The sequence below is a fragment of the Pan paniscus genome, chromosome 11 (genome assembly GCF_029289425.2).
Source record: "Pan paniscus chromosome 11, NHGRI_mPanPan1-v2.0_pri, whole genome shotgun sequence".
Taxonomy (NCBI): Eukaryota; Metazoa; Chordata; class Mammalia; order Primates; family Hominidae; genus Pan; species Pan paniscus.
Genome location: NC_073260.2, coordinates 110,325,287 through 110,343,551, shown reverse-complemented (window position 1 = coordinate 110,343,551; position 18,265 = coordinate 110,325,287). Strand labels below are relative to the sequence as shown.

Here is an 18,265-nt window from a genome sequence, read left to right as displayed (position 1 = left end):
CCAACGCAGTTTGCCACATGAAAATAATAACGTCCTTTCCAAAACCCAGCCAGATCCAGTAGGAAAAGATGAGATGAATGTTCTTTCTTTCCCATCTGGGAGACATTTTGGATTTCAGCTATACTATGTAATGTACATTTTTTTCCCCTTGGAAACCAAGAAACCTGCATTTTACAGCAAGGTATGTAGTGCAAAGAAAATGTTGGTGAAATAAGAATCTGGAAATGAAAACCAGAATGTCATTAGACTCAAGAACATAATCACGAAGGCAAATCGAAAAATCAATGCAGAATTTCAACATAAAACAAATGCAATGTTTATGATCCTATTAGTCTTAAATTTTTCTCTTAAAAGGAAAGCATAGAAAAATAAGTGCTGTTTTACCTCCAAAGTCCTGAACAGCATTTATGTTACTACCTAGCACCATGACTTACGTATCTGGTTTATCCTGGAGTCCTTCACGCATTATTCTAAATCCCACACATACAACACTCCTGTGTACACATGGCCCCTCGGTGCTATGTCACTTCATGTATTTTCCCAACACTTAATATATCTAGGTTAAAATCAGAAATAAGACTTTCTAATATTTCATTGGCAATCTTTCTTCTCAGGGAGCAGGACATGTTCTCTCCAAACTGTCTGGAGAGTCAGGACTCTGGGCTCTATTCGGCAACTGCCAAGCACTAGTACGCTGACTCTAAGCAAACCATTTCACGCACGAATCAGTTTTCATCTTGCCCAGTGGCAACTGGTTAAGGAAAGGTAAGAGTTTAGTCTTAGTTGTTTTCAAAGGAATTAGAAATAATAGGAAAAAAATAATTTCACACAACAGTGAACTATGCACAAGTATTTCTGTGGAAAAAGGCTGTGAGATATATATATTTAATGTTCTTTAAGGTTTAATTAGTACTCCTCCTCCCCCTCCTAAAAAAAAAAAACATCCCCACCTACTTGGTTGCACTGCCCCCTTGCAAACGCTGACAACACAGGTCACTGAAGGACTGGGTTAGAGTGCAACTCTTCTGCTACATTTTAAAACCCATGGGGTCAAGAAACATGTTAGTCTTATTCACTGCCCTAGCACATTCCTGGCACATACTAGATGCTCAATCAGTATGTGTTGAATGACTAACCACTGTTTTACAGAGAACAAGATGATGACTGGTAGCAGTTAAAACAGTTCATCTTCCTTAAATTATAAACAAACTGCCAGTCATACCAATCATAACTTTTAGTTTTTGATTACTATCTACACATATTCTAATTTTTAAGTTTCTACAACCTCTCTACAAATACAAATGTAGTGATTGACTCAATGACCAAAAAGTCATATTCTTATTTTTTCATTGCTCATTTTTTCATAGGCATATGTTCCTAAAAAATTTTTTAAATTGGATACAGATTTCTCTATCATGTTAGCTAAAAAGATACTTTGCCAAATCATTAAAATGTTTATGTTTATATCCTTATGTGAGCTTAGAGAGAAGAAACCGGATGGGTTTTTTATATCTTATGTTACTTACATGTGATTAATAACCAGTCCTTGTTTTATTATTAAATTATGGCTCTTAAGTCTGTGATACTATATTCATATAAAAATAAATGTATACATTTAATCTCAAGATGCATAGCAATTAACTGGATAACACAGTAGGATGATGCATAGCCTACTTTCTACAAAGGTAAAGTAGATTTGTACGTGGGGTATTCATTACTGCTTCTGTTCATAAAATAACTTTATCAAAATGTTAGAGGAAAAAAATCAGATAAGTCATCTGATGAACAGGAAGCTTGCTGATGTGGCAGATAATAGCATTAAATGTCCTAACAGTTCCTTGATAAGTGGTTCAAAGAACTTCTGTCCCCATGTTTTCAAGGCAAAAGTTAATATACCAGGAATAAAACTACTTGAATAATGCATCATTGAACCAACATTTTTGAAAAGGGATAAAATGAGGAAACAAATGAGGAGACAGTAATTTCCTCTGGCAAATTAAAACTGTGCATGCAAAGAAAGGAACTCAATTATACTGATAAAATGAAAACAAAAAAATAGCTGACATGATTTCCCTTTTTGTAAAAAGAGAAGGTCAAGAATATTCTAATAAGTGAAATAATGTGTTTGAAAGAACTTTGAAAAGTTTACAAGCTCACAGAGACATGAAGATGGGGCATTTTATGGGGCAATATTCTTTCAAACAGTCACTTTAAGAGAACAGTTTAAAATACAGATAATCCTGGCCAGGCACGGTGGCATACGCCTTTAATCCCAACACTACGGGAGGCTGAGGTGGGTGGATAACCTGAGGTCAGGAGTTCAAGACCAGCCTGGCCAACATAATGAAATTCCATCTCTACTAAAAATACAATAATTAGCTGGGCGTAGTGGTGGGTGCCTGTAGTCCCAGCTACTTGGGAGGCTGAAGTGGGAGGATCACCTGAGGTCAGGAGTTCGAGACCAGCCTGGCCAACATGGTGAAACTCCACCTCTACTAAAAATACAATAATTAGCTGGGCATAGCGGTGGGTGCCTATAGTCCCAACTACTCGAGAGGCTAAGGTGGGAGGATCATCTGAGCCCTGGAGGTTGAGGCTGCAATGAGCTGAGATTACATCACTGCACTCCAGCCTCGGTGACAGAGTGAGCCCCTATCTTGAAAAAAACAAACAAAAATAAAAAAAATACAGATAATTCTAACCAAGAATAATAAAGAATAACAGAAGCCCACCATGAAATCTACTACTCATTACTATGGTTATTTGGGAAATGGGAAAATAAATGATGACGGGCATGTTCACTTGCTATATCCATTTTAAAAAAGGGAACTGAGAGTATACTGGTGCAGAGCTATGTACCAGGTGCTCAAAATTCCTCCCATTTTGTCTTGTTACTCATTTTATCTTTAATAGAGATTCAAATCAATTCCTTATGATTCAAAAATGCCTAAGCCAAATCCAAAGAGTATGAAAAAATCAAGGTTCTGCATAATGTCCCATCCATATGCCTTAACCCTGAATGGTATCAAACCTATGTAATCTTAGACATCAATGCCTTCCAGATGTGACAAAATTTTAACACAGACCAACTTCAAGCTTTTTACTGCAGACTCATCTCCCAGGCTCATAAAGATTATTTTCATTGCACGTACCATTACATATGGCTAATGTTTAATTTTCCAAATTGATTATTATGCTGCCATTTCAAAACTGACATTGCCTTCCAATCCAATCAAAAAACAAACTATGCTGCATACTCAACCTCCAACAAACACACACACAAAAACAAGAAATCACATCATTATTTCCAAGTTCTAGATAGTACTTGGTTACAAGACCAGTTGAACTTTTCCTTGTCCACTCTTGGTACCTCCAAAAGATGGAAAAGGGGAAGGAGGGATCATCCAATTCTTTGTCAGAGTTAATTGCCATAGGAATAATTTGAGCCTGTCACCTGTTGTTTTTGGTCTTAAAGATTGCTTCTAATTAGACAAGATCAAATTCTTCTTGACATTTAAAGCATGTTAAAATTCTAAAATTAACTAACAAGATTGTTCATGGATATTTTGCAAAACCATCTAACAGCAAGGCCATGACAGAAATGTATAAACTAAATTTTCAGATAGGATTTTAAAAATTAGTAACTCAACACCAGTAAGAAAAACTGGTGTGATAAAGCTTTGGATGATATTATGCAAACTTAATTCCCCTGCCCCAAACAATTGCTTTGAATCTTACCTAAATCTCATCCCTCCACCCACCCCCAAAATTAGAATTGCCCTGTAACGGTAACTTGTCCTCAGATCCATCCTAAACTCTGTTTCTGCAAACCACCTTTCCCAGCTCCATTAACTATTGACTTGAGGCTAGGTCCAACCAACAGGAGGCAATGGTAGGAGTTTGGGAATTTGGAGGGTGGGAAGAAAGGAGAAGGAGAGGTATTCCTTCCCTCCTCTGCTTTGACATTTGTCTCCAAACAGTGGTGAGTTTTCCTCTTGTGATTCTTGCTTCCACTGAACAAGTTCCTCCCTCTGTGATGCCCTCCCTTCAGGCAGCTCCAGCTCAATTTGTGTAGTAGATTCCTACTGATGCTAATGACTGGGTGACCTCACTGCCCATTCAGCTTTTCATCTATTCTAACATTACTGTAACTGGCCTTGCCCATGAAATTCCTCCTATTGGACTATCTGGTAGTTTATTTTACTCAAATCTGACAGATACACTTGTTTTTTGAATTTGGCATATCTATCACTCTAAAATACGTGTCAGGTAATAGAATTAAGCAGTATTAGACAAATATAATAACTTTTTTAAAAACCAATAGATTTCACGTGTTTGTTATGATTCTCATCTTTTAAAAAAAAGATGAGAAAGCACTGCCACCATTCAGTACTAAGTACAAAATTCTATATCCCAAAGTTTTTTGTAATGCATACTGATACATAAAAATAATCAAGTTTTTTAAAAAGGTAACTAGATGCTCAATGCCATGTTCTAAATATATCTCTTCCAGGAGGCCTTCTGATAATCCTACCCATCCATCCAAGTTTACTTCTCCTTTTTATCATCTCCTAGTCTCTCTAACCAATTTTTAACAAGTTTTTCTTGTGCATGTGTTTTTCCTTCACACATGACTGTACGCTCCTTGACTGGAACAATTATAAGTTTGATTATTTTGTAAAATATTATACATTTACTTATATTTCATGCCACAAACAACTTTGAAATGCTTATCAATTGTCGGAATAACTAACAGTCTCATGGGGATAATCAAAAGGTTTTCTTAAATATGCACCACTATACATCAACGTAAGAATAATACCTAACAGGAAAGAGAAATGACTTCAACATTACTCTGTTTCCTTTAGGAAATGGTTCATAAGTCCCCACTGGACATGAGGCATTTTACATAAGAAAAATTACAAAATAAGACAAAAGTATTTTTCCCATCAGAATAGTAACACTCTATAGTGTTTTGCTAAAACACTCTACGAACAGGAGAAAACAAAAATATTTATGTTCATATGCACAGGGATATATATGAACTCACAGTACCAAAACTTTGGAATCACATATGCAAACAGTACCAATATACTTAATGTTTTAAACTGTGCTAGATAACAGCCCGGCTAGAGGCAAGTGACATAACGGAAAAACATACAGCATCAATTCACATGTTGCCAACTTTTTTTGGATAGAACTAACAGGATGACACTGGTGTTGGATGTGCACACTTAGCTGCCAGCATTGCACCCTATGCAATGTCCCTCTACATCCTCTCTCTCAAGCATTTTGAACCCCCACCCCCAAGATTTATTTTATGTCTCTTTTTAAAACATTATTTTCCTAGTTGGTGACAGTTACCACCAAACATCATACAGAGATCATTTCAACTGAAAATACATGTTTATTATTTTTTAAGCCTGTGCCTGAAATATATTTTAGTCAATCTATGCCACATAAGGCAAACTTCTAATGCACATTTATGAATTTAATTCAATAAATATTTCCTGAAAAAAGAAAATGGGTTGGAGTCTAAATAGACATAAAGTGGCCATGAAGTAAGTCTAGCAATAACTTTCACTTTTTATGTTTTCCCACCACCCTTTACTTTCCCCAATGAGAAAATTATAGTGTGACAGGTCAGCTAAGAGACAATCTCCATAAATATGACAGCAGACATATTGCACAGACACTAAAAACCATAGGAATAATGCTGAGACCACAAGATAGAAATAGCCCTTGACTTTTTCTCGTAATGGCAGGTAGAATGGGTGGGACAGGGAGCCTAAAGCCAGATAGGAAAATGAAACCAACTTTTAACCAAATTTTTTATTACACACATACTATTTGAAACTTAAACTTTCATTCTAAGTTACAGTCAAAAAAGAAAAAAGACAATAAGTGGAAATAAAAATTATCCCATTTCTTCCAATGTACTGTATATGTATATGCTATGATTTAAGAATTATGCCATAGGAATAGATAATTCAATTAAAGCCAAGATAAAACAAATGAGATACATTATACTAAGCAGATAGCAAATTATGATATAATTTGGCTGAGAAATAGGTTGAAACAGGCACTATCTTAGAAATGGGATGACGGCAAAGAACTAAGCTCCACCTTCAATGTATTTGAAGGTCTGTTTGGAGCCAATTTACACAAAATATCCACTTACCAATGTCACAGAAGATAGAACAAAATAACACTGAGATAACATATTAGGAAATTATTTTTTAATATTGGAGGTGCACTCTACCACCTCAATCCAGCCCACATTCTCTCCCTCTCTCTCTCTCACAAAAGAGAAAGAGATCCTGTAAGCTTCTCCACAATGTTCTATACCTGACCCGGAAGGAAATCCTATTCTCCCAGGCTTGCTTAAGCCAGTAAGGGCCCCAGAGAATGCTAACTGGGGTGGTTATCTGCCCAAGAATTGAACTGAAACCATTAATTTACTTCATAGGACCAATCAACTGGCAAAAGAAGTTAAAAAAAAAAAAAAAAAAAAAAAACTTTTGGTAGAACTGACCTACACAGAATTTAAACCGCCAGAGATGGCAAGGTTTGATGTTACAGCTTCCATCATCCATCTGCAAAGCTCTGTCACTACCTAATAAATGCACAATGCTTCTCTCTCCTGTGGTGCTTTTAGGAAATAATGCTTGTCATTTTCCATCTTATTGACAAAATATTGTATTTTTTAGAAAAATCCGTATCTAAGGAATACTTTAATGAAATAAAGATGGGTTAAAACATCAAGCTAATTTTGTGAGCACATGAAACAGAGAAATAATCTCAAAGAAAATGATAAATTCTAATTTTTATTTGAAAGTATAAAGCACATATGAGACGACTTTTATTGTGTTGCCACTTCATTCTTATTTATTTAGGTTTCTTTATTCACTGTCCATATAAATGACTGCAGTGAAGCCAGGATTGCAGACCAAATTTGAATTTGGAAGTTTGGTTACAGCAATCTGGATCCCAAAGCCAAAGCTTCCTCCTCCCATTAGACTCCCATTCAAAGCTATCACGGTGTTTTCAAAGTGACAACACTGTTCAACTTTCTTTTCACAGAGCAGGAATCTTTTATGGCATTAAGGGTATGTGTGTCACACCATGAAAAACACAATGACATTGCAAACATAGAGAAAGGAATCTAGTAAGGGCATTGGGAAGAAAAAGGGGGTGGGGAATTTAAGAAAATGTTTTTTAAACTTTTTTTTTGCAAAAGAAAATGCATAATAATAAAATAATAACTGAAAGTTCCCTATTAATATCATCCAGCAATTATTAAAAATAGAATAAATTAGCTGATATGATCCAATCACCTGGTAGGGAACAGCATGTGTCTCCTTAGTCCATTGGCAGTGCTAATGGTGCTCCTAAATGATGGATAGTTTTTTCTATGTTCACTCTGGTTGAACTTAACTTTCCGTTCACCTGTTTACCTGGATTAGTTTTCAGCTTAACATTCATTAAGCATCAAGACATAACAAGAGGTGCAGTGATGATGAGATAAAAGTCTCAAGGCCATTACTCCTCCCATGAGGCACTCAGGGAGGATCTATAAGTGAAAGATAGCTTCACTTACTTGGGTTAAAGTGAAAAAATACGAACCCACTCTAGAACTTTGAAAATCAAAGAGAGCTTTAAAAAGCCGTGTGTTTATGTTTTGCCTAATTTTTCACTTTTTCTCATTAGAAGGCAAGGTCTGACTAAATGTGGGTTATTTCTGATATCTCAGCTTCTAGTTTGCGGAAGGGGGTTCCTGTTTAAGGGAGGGAATGCTGCCACCCCCTACTCTCCCCAGCAGCAGCACACTGGACACCTGAGAAGCCAAAAGCGCTACACCAAAATATACCACCTTTAATCCCAAATCAAACAACAGTAATTAGGAGCATCAAGTTAATTGTGTCTACTCCCCACAGAATGTGTCCTCCAAGCCTCCTTGAAATCAGGTTGAAAGATTAGTAGTAATTTTACTCCCAATTCTCTTATTCTAACTTAAAAAAAAAACAAAACAGAGCCTAAGTTCATCACTCCTACCCTCAGAACTATGGAGTCTACAAGTAAAACCTTAAAAAGAAAAATCAGACTACTTAATTAAGTGTTTTCTTAGGCCGTTTATGTAATCAGATAACTTTGATCTTTGGCTTCTCAATCTGTTCAAAATTTGTTGTCAAATTGTATGGAATTCCTTTAAATCCAGAATTATAAATGTTACTTTCCATTTGTCTTTTATTAATGATTAAGACAACTTGGCAGTTTGAATCCAATCAATCAAGAATGTGTAAAATCCATTTCATATATATTGGTACAATTAGATACTGACAATAAGGCTCTTTCTTACCTTCCATTTGTACTGAATATGATAAAGATAGCAAGAATACCTTAGCTATTTTCGAGGCATTTTCATCTACATTACTTTGCAATCCCGAAATAGGCTGTGCTTTATTCTGATCCTTTACAATTACCAGAAAGGAATGCAGAGCTTGATAACTTGCAGAGTAATAGAAAAACCTTGATTTTTCATTGCATTTCCCCTTCTGACTTTCTTAGGATCTGACGGACGACACTTAACCTTTCTCAGTCTCACTCTCCTGTCTCAAACAAGCTATAATAAAACTTTATTCCAGTCCACTGGGGTATTAGAACGATGAATCTGATAGGATGTCCCTAACACACTTTGATCTCTATAGGGAAAGTTGCTATAAAAATAAAGACACTGTTGTTATTCTTCTAATTGAGTTATTTGCAAATGGATCTTCTTGATGGAGCCCAGCCCTCAGATATAGAAAAGAAAATTCTGTCAGTCCTCTAGGGTACAATTGCCTTGTGGCAATTATACCCATAACCACATTTCCTTATTACTATTATAAAAGACTGTGGAGTTCAAGGGGAGGCAAAAAGGGAGCTTAAGAAAAAATATGCTGTTTATTTTCAACAGAAGATGCTGAAGTTGCAAATTTGGAACTCAAGGCTATAGGTAAACTTGGACAGAACATGTGTTCCAAATTAGTGTGGTGTTTCTTAGCTGTGTCAGAAAGTCAGAGGTGTCCCTGAGGCTGCAGCGTTTTAGCAAATTTTGGAAATAACTTAGGGAAAAAAAAGGTAAATTACAAAGTTAATCTGGTCCTCACTCTACGAATGCTACAAAACAATGACGAAAAGGTTCACGGCTACACCATTCTCACCAAGAAAGACAGCATATCTCGAGGTACAAAAGGCACAAAAGAAAATTAAACTGAGCTTAGGAAGAAAGTGCTATGGACAATTTTACATGAAAAGCCAAAAGGGAATGTTGGGGCTACGTTGAACTTTCCTGGAGTCTACAGACAGAATACACATTGCCCCCTATATTCATTACCAACAGCCATAAGAATTAGTAGGTGGCTCAGGTTTAGGCACTTTAAGAATTCCATATTCCTCAAATGGAATTTTTTCAAAGTAAATAATAAAAGCTTTGCTTTATGAAGTATTAGAGAAATGGGGTTTCCCTTCCATAACAGAAATCACTAGGCCCATCACACTGCTCGTCTCCAAGGAGCATGATTCACAGTGTGGGCTCCGGGGAGGGAGCCTTCTGAAGTCGTTTCAGATGTTCACTATGGCATTCTACGTGTCATTAAAAAAGCCTTATAAATCATCCTAAAATTTAGAGTTTAAACCTGGAACAATTATTTGGATAAAGTTTCTTATATTAACAGGTTTTTAAAAGTTCAATTTTCAGAAAAGTGTTTGTTGTCAGTGGAGATCTGCATATAATCTAGATTCCAATTAAACACAGAGCTCCAAAAAGACCAATTAAAGGAGAAGTAGAACAGCTTGCCATATCATGACAATAAATGCTACTTGCCTTATTGTCATTTCACAATCAGTGACATTCAGTCCACAAATTCTAGTGAGCATCAGATTCACTTGAGATGCTTGTTAGAAATTCAGATTCCTCGACCTCACCCGCAATGACTGGGACTCGTACAGCAATGCTGGGGCCAAGAAAGCGCTCTCAACAAGCACCCCAGGTAACTCCCGCACATTGTCCTCAGCCAGTGTACAAGGGACTTGGCTGCTGATGCTTGCTCACAGACACCAAACTGGAAAGCAAAAGGCAGTATGTGACTATAGAGTCCTGAAAACACAAACAAACAAAAATGCAGTCCTTAAGCCAAAACCAATCTCCACTTTTCTCCCTCTCCCTGCCATGTGATGCACCAGCTTTGGCCAAAAATCACATGTGTACAGTGAATCCTAAAAAGCAACTAAATCCAAATCCACATTGAACCATTCTGAACTCTACCACACTTCACAGAGCTTTAAATAGAATTCTACTCAAAACATCACACCCTGACTGGCCAAGGGATTCTTTGGGTTCTGTTGCTTTATCCAAATGATCCAAAGTGACCCAGGTTCCATTCTGCATGTTCGCTTCTACAGCTTTTTCCAAGTCGAACACAGAAGGATTAAAAAGAAAACACAAATATTGGCATAGGTGACTTGAGGTTACTTGACCTTTCTGAAGGAAGATTTTTTGGCAGTTGTGTTCTGGCAGCTCCCTGGAAGGCAAGGCCAGGACACAAAGAGGAAGACAGGAAGCCGGGAGCTGGCCATGTGTCCTTGGCAGGCAGTAGTGCGGCAGGGTGAACCACCTCATCCCTGCCAAACCAGAAACAGTGGGGAAAGCCCAGCTAATTGGCAACTCACAGCGGGCTACAGTGTACATCCTCGGCTTTAAATGCCTGATAAAGTTAAATGGCCTGCCAGACCCTAATCTACTTAAACAGGATCCTCCTTTACTTTCAAAAACTTAACTCACCCATTTGTGTTTCCTTAAGGAAGTGGTAAGGCAGCATCTTAGAATGTAAGAGCTGGAAAAATTAAAAACAAAACAGCAAAAAAAGTAAAGATGTGTTGGAGTCTTATTATGCTTATAGCCGTTTTACTTTGTGAAAGGGCCATGTATGTTTGTGCTTTTGGTTTTAGCTAATAAGACTTCCACTTGGTCATTTATTTTTATTTAAAAGAAATTCTCAAGTCAACACTGCAGACTGATTATGACTTCAGTTCATTTGGAGGATCCAGGATCCATTTTTTTTTTAATTTCACAAAACTCCTGAAGATATCCAAGGAGACTGCAGAGTTGCACCCAGTTTCCAGTCAGCTATTGTTTTTACTTACACATTAGTTGGCTCAATCATATTTGCTAAGGTATTTCTGTATGTACTAGCATAAAATCACCACTTTCTGAGTCTTTTACAGCTAAAATAGTGAATCACACAGGGAGAACAGGAGCAGAGGGGATTGTCCAAATAAACTGCTCCTTACTGCTGCTGCTAACAGAGTGAATCCAGGGACCTGGAGCCTGGAGCATAATTTTGCCCCTAGGTCTGAAGGCTTGGTAAGAGCAATTTAAAGGGGTGTGCTCAGTAGTTGGGCATATTTCCTTCTATTTTCTGTGAAACTGTTCATGCCTTCTTCAAAACTCAAAGCAAAATTTCAAATTAGCTTCTCCTCCTTAAAATATAGTAGTCAATGGTGAAATCTGATGAAGAAAATGCAAATTTCCTCTCAGAACTGGTAGAAGAGAAAGATTACGATAAACATAATCCACTGTTTGTTTTCACCAGAAGTTTCTTAAAGTCTACAGAATATTCATCCTTTAAGCAACCCAGGACCCCAGAATCTGTTTCAGTGAAGTTAGACCAAGGAATAAAACACAATACCAAAACTCACATACTCTCTGATCACGATCTGAGATAAGAAAATAAAAATCCTCATGCCCAACACTAGGTCTCAGGATCAGTAAGTCTAAGTGTGTGTTTCAGCTCCAAAATTACTATTTTTTTTTAAACACGACTTGACTTTCCCAGACTCTACTTAGTTGACTTTTCACACTAAGTATCCCTAGCTTTTGGAAATTCTCCTTCCCTTTTCCTTTAGGGCACCACTCCTTTCTTAGGTCCAATCCTCTATTTCTGAGGGCTGCTTTCCTGTCTTGATGGCTATCTCCTTCTCTTCTGTTGGTCCCTTATATGTTGGTGATCCCAAAGACGATCCATCCAACTTGGCCATCTTCTTGTCTTTGTACATTCCCCCTCAGCAAACTCAGCTAGGTCCATGTTTACAAATACTACCCGTTTTTTGAGAACTCCGTATCTCCATATCTAGCCCTAACCTCTTCTTTAACTGCAAAACTCCTCCTCATGTTGCTAGTGCACAACCTTTGTACACTCTTGCCTCCCTGCAACCAAGCCATATCTCAATTAATGGCATTCACAGCCATTCAGTTTCCCAAGCTGAAAATGCTCATTCCAGAAACCCCATCTCCCTAAAGCTTCACATTCAGTTGTCAGCCCAGACTCTATCTTCCTTTCAAGCCTATTTCCCCATCTCCATCCCAACTGGTGCTAAGTCCTTTATTGAGCTTCACATTTTTACCTCACAATAGCCTCAGCCTCCTCAGGCCATTATGATTCACTCTTCACACTATAACCAGACTCCATCCTCTGCATAGCCACCAGGAATCACAACACTTCACTCCTTAAAACACCTTGGTGGCTTCCAATTGCTAGCTAGAATAATCTACAACCTCCTTAGTACAGCATTCAAGGTGCTCCACAACCTGGCCCCAGCCTAGCCTCACTCTCACAGAAACCATCACCCTTTACCCTCCCCCTCACACCCACACCCAATTTCCTAATATTCTTCTTAACAGTCCTAGAATATGCCGTGCAACTGCAGGTCTGTGCCCTTGCTCATAAGGTTTCTATGCCTGGAATATCCCTTATTTGATGCAAGACAAACTCCTAACTCGTCTTTAAAAGCTCTTGAATTTCGTCTGTTACATCCTTCCTGAACCTTATTGCCCCATCTAATGAGACCACCTTCTGGGGCCCACATGGCCTTGCTCACACTTTAGTGCAGGGCCCGACCAGTGCATTATAGTTGGTTGTTTATACATTACTTCTCTCCAAGATTGTGACCTCCTCTATCCCAACTTACCCTGAATAATTCCGGGAATCTATTTAAATGGCATACAAATTTATCTTGGATGTACTATCCATGAAGAAACTGAGACAAAGAGCATTAATTCCCAAAAGAAAGACAAAGTAATCTTAAAAAAAAAAGTCATAATGAGCTATCAATTTAAACAGGTAATTAACGTTCAATATTCTGATTGTGACATATACAGATGATATTTATCCATTCGTTTATTTTTTTGAAAAGGACTGAACACCTACAGTGGTCCATGTATCATCCTTGGAACTCAGTCTACAACAGTCAATAAAAGATGATTTGTTCTTGTCTTCATGGAGCTTATGGTTTCATTTGCACAATGTTGACTTTCATTCACTTGCTAGCAGGTAAAATGTGCTCTCTATACAATTTACAAATAAGCAGAATCTGTAATCATTATATTTTGAAAATAAAATTGACACTTTCCACACACACACACACACACACACACACACACACACACAAAGATTTAGCAGTGGGACAAACTTTTTTGTTTAATTTTTGTTTATAGCAACTAAAACATGAGAGACTAAAAGCCACAGACTGCAAAAGCATTGTTTAGCTGTGATCAGCAGAATGTGTAAAGGTGGTATGATGACAAAACAGCTATTGCAGCATGAAATAATGAGACTATAAAATAATGAGACCACAGTTTTAAAATTCTCTGACTTCCATTATCTTTCAGAATAGATGAAAGGGGTCTATTGACTAGTTCGGGGGCTGAAGAGTCAAATACTATTTTAGGATGAAAATTACTTAGTGGTCACATCCCATTATAGAATATTGATGGAGCCACACTACATGAAAGTCTCAAAAGGAGTACTGAGAGAAAACATGGTTAAGAATTGGTTTTCTGCTACTCAAATCCATCCTCAAGAAAAAACAAAAGCTAATTTAAAAAAATCATAACCAAGGCAAAGTTTCTAAATGGAATGACATAAAAATATCGGTTGTACATTTTTTGTCTTTTAGAAAAACGACCCATATGTATAGTATTTTATATGGTTTTCTCTAACGTATCTGAGAAATGGGTAAGCAAATCTATGCAAAGAGATATCATGGATTGTGATGTCATATTTCTTATGAAAAAAATCACCTTCACAACGTCAATTAATACCAAATTTAGCTTTAAAACTCCATGACCTCTACCATTTTTTAGCTTAGCTGAAAACGATCTATTGACTAGCTTTGTGAGCTGAACAGTTGAATGCTACTTACATAGAAAATTATTTCTTTCACTCCGTAAGGATAATTATCATGGCGATCACACAATTATTACAATTATATCTGTAAGAACTGTTATTGGGAATTTATCTCTGAAACAGTCTCATGCATTGCAGGGGACATTTATCTTTTTTAATGATCATCAACACGAGTGTCTTTTTGTAGCTATATAAGTGATTTTTACCTCTTTCTATTAATATCCTCTTGCATGCTTTAGAAGCCAAAGGAGACAGCCCCCACATTTTTTTTTTTCCTAAAGCAATTGTTTCAGTTAAGCCAGGCCCATGGCATCTTTTGAGACAGAAAGCTACCCTTTCCATTCACGGCAACATAACATTCACAATGTGCTTTCCTAAATGGATGGAAAACCCCTCAAAAAAGCCCCTCAAATCTGTGTTTCATAAACTGTACTCTCAGCAATAAAGTTTATTACAGACCTAAAGTATCTGCATAAACCCGGTTAATTGAAAAGTGGGTGGAGAAGGCTGCCAAATTAAATGTTTACATTAGCACAGCTGTATTGTAAAAACATTCTGCCCCCTGTGCTTTGTAATTATAAGATATTTCTGGACTGTGTATCTCTACAAAGTTTATCTCCACTGCCAAGAGTGTCTTGGCACGGAGCGACTGCAGTTTTTGGCAGCCAGGAGCTCTCCGCGCGGGCAGGATCTAAAATGGCTGCCAAGCGGCCTCCTGAAATGTCGCCGGCCTGGGCCCGCCTCACCAAGGGCAAAGGCCAACCCTGCTACCAAGGCAGGGTCTAAAGTCTGTCTCACAGGAAGTCAAAATGTGTATTTCCCTCATAAATAAGACTTGGTACCACAACTTTTGTGTTGTAGTAGTTAAAGCTGTTTGAAAAACTAACTACAAAGGAATATTGGAATACTACCAAATAGAAAATGGTGACAAGGGGTCTTTTACGAAATTCTGCTGACCTCAACATTTCAGTCACACATAATGCCCGCAATATTTTCTGCTGATTAAAGAAACTCATTTAATTTGTGGGGAAAAAAAAATGTTAAAAAAAACCTCAACAAATTCTGACCATATTAAAACATACTACAGAGAAGCACGAGCAAAGCCAACACTTTCCCATTTGCAATGGCATGATTTTGACATAAACTTACAATCTCTATCAAAGCATACGTGTATGAAAAATGAAAACAAAAAAATTAATTTGTTTTCTTCTCATCCTTTAACAGGCTATGTTTGTCTTACAACATTAAAATAACATTAACAAAAGAAAACCTTTTCATACCTTTCTATGGCACAGGCCTCAAAATTTGAGGAATTATCTCTCTTTTCCCGCCGTCCACCGCCCAAGACGTGGAAAGGAAAGAAGGCCAAGGGGAAGAAGGTGGCTCCGGCCCCTGCTGTCTTGAAGAAGCAGGAGGCCAAGAAAGTGGTCAACCCCCTGTTTGAGAAAAGGCCTAAGAATTTTGGCATTAGACAGGACATCCAGCCCAAAAGAGACCTCGCCCGCTTTGTGAAATGGCCCCGCTATAGCAGGTTGCAGCGGCAGAGAGTCATCCTCTATAAGCGACTGAAAATGCCTCCTGCGATTAACCAGTTCACTCAGGACCTGGACCGCCAAACAGCTCCTCAGCTGCTTAAGCTGCCCCACAAGTACAGACCAAAGACAAAGCAAGAGAAGCAGCAGAGGCTGTTGGCCCGGGCGGAGAAGAAAGCACCGGCAAAGGGGACCTCCCCACTAAGAAGAACACCTGTCCTTCAAGCAGGAGTTAACACCATCACCACCTTGGTGTAGAATAAGAAAGCTCAGTTGGTGGTGATTGCACACAACATGGATCCCATCGAGCTGGTTGTCTTCCTGCCTGCCCTGTGTCGTAAAATGGGGGTCCCTTACTGCAATATCAAGGGAAAGACAAGACTGGGACATCCAGTCCACAGGAAGACCTGCACCACTGCTGCCTTCATACAGGTTAACTCAGAAGACAAACGGGCTTTGGTTAAGCTGGTGGTAGCTATCAGAACCAATTACAACGACAGTGCCAATGAGATCCGTCATCACTGGGGGGGGCAATGTCCTGGGTCCCAAGCCTGTGGCTCACACTGCCAAGCTCAAAAGGCAAAAGCTAAAGAACTTGCCACCAAACTGGGTTAAATGTGCACTGTTGAGTTTTCTGTACATAAAAATAATACAAATTTTCCTTCAAAAAACATCTGAGGAATTAACTATGTCTGTGGCGTAAAACTGAAAAAAACTGAGATCAGATACATTGTCTCTGTGAGTGAGTTCCAAGGGCTGACCAAAGGAACAAAAATTGGAAGGAAGGGAGGGGAGGGGAGGGGGAGAAAAGAAGGGAGGAAGGAAGGGGGAAGGAAGGAGGGAGGGAGGGAGGAAAGGAAGGAAGGAAGGAAGGAAAGGGAGGAAATGAAGGGAGGGAAAGGAGGGCGAGAGGGAGGGAGGGAAGGAAGGAAGGGAGGGAGGGAGGGGAGGAAATGAAGGGAGGAAAAGGAGGAAATGAAAGGAAGGGAAGGGAAGGAAGGGAGAGAGGAAGGGAGGGAGGAAAGGAAGGAGAGGAGGGAGGGAAAGCAGGGAAAGCAGGGAAGGAAGGAAGGGAGGGAGAGAGGGAGGGAGGGAGGGAGGGAAAGCAGGGTGGGAGGGAGGGAAAGAAGAAAGGAAGGGGAATGAAAACGTGGGAGGGAGGAAATGATGGAGACACTGCATGGAACTAAAAATACATACTGATTTGTTCATAGTAGGAATATAAAAAACACTTGAAGAATTAAAAATACTTCATAAGTACACCTTCATAAGTACGATATATACACAAGGTATATATTGTCTCTGTCCTTTTTTTCTCTGTTAAACTTAAATCCCAGCTAACAGGCTATGTTCACAGCAGCCAAATACTGCATAATGAGGTCAGTGGATTTTTCTTTGAGACTGTTCCGCAAGTTTAAGCTCAGGTTGAGAGACACATTAGGCCTGGTGTACTCCTGTAATCATCATTGGCAGTGATTACTGTTTGGTAATCTAAGCTTCAACTGAATCCAACATTCTTGCCTCTGCTGAAAGATAATTCAGAGGTGAAAGATGAATTCCATAATGCTGACACAAACTGGCGGTATTCATCATAGTGCTTATTCACTAAATGCCCATTCTAGCTTGAATTATATGTCCACACACTCAGCAGAGCCACACCAATATTGTTTACTTAATTTTTTTAAGTCTCCATTTTAGGAGAAGAAAATCTAATGTCTCTTTAATCGTATATTTTGAATAATGTCTATTCTCCAGTAGTCACCTGAAAAACACACACACACACACACTTTTCCTGGACCTTTTTACAGCAGAATAATTTCTCAGCATTATTAATTATGTTTCTGCGTAAAAGACATTTAGGGACTTTTATCCTTTGTTTAATTAGTTATCAAAATAATCAGTCACACAGCTATTTAATAATGGGCCACTCTTAACAGACAGGTGAAACAGAGTGGTTGTGTTCAAAAAATATTTCTAGTTCACTAGTAACTTACTAACTCTCTCTCTCTCTTTTTCTTTTTCTTCTTTGAGATGGAATCTCACTCTGCCACTCAGGTGCAGTGGTATGATCTCGGCTCACTTGCAACCTCCGCCTCCCAAGGTTCAAACAATCCTCCCACCTCGGCCTCTTGAGTATCTAGGACCACAGATGCACCTAGCTAATTTTTTGTATTTTTGGTAGAGACAGGGTTTCACCATGCTGCCCAGGCTGGTCTCAAACTCCTGAGCTCAAGCAATCTTCCTGCCTCGGCCTCGCAAACTGCTGGGATTACAGGTGTGAGCCAAGCACCTGGCCCTTACTAACACTCTTAAAACTTGAGCTAATTTCTTTCCTTTCATGAGATTTTATGGTCTGACACTGCTGACTTATTACCTTTTCTTCCTTGAGAGTTTCCAAATACTAAAACAACAATCTGCTCAACAAACAGAAGAATTCAATAAATGTTGATTGACCATCTAGTACCTGCAAAGAGACCCTATGCTATTATATACAGAGTTATGAGATTC

At 38.4% G+C, this 18,265-nt stretch overlaps 1 protein-coding gene and 1 pseudogene across 30 annotated transcripts in view; one reads left to right on the top strand and one right to left on the bottom strand.

Moving 5' to 3' along the window:
• The window catches only part of NFIB (nuclear factor I B), a 450,108-nt gene that overhangs the window by 106,747 nt on the left and 325,096 nt on the right, over positions 1 to 18,265 (bottom strand). The window lies entirely within an intron of this gene.
• LOC106635099 (large ribosomal subunit protein eL8-like) lies at positions 13,234 to 16,372 on the top strand (annotated as a pseudogene).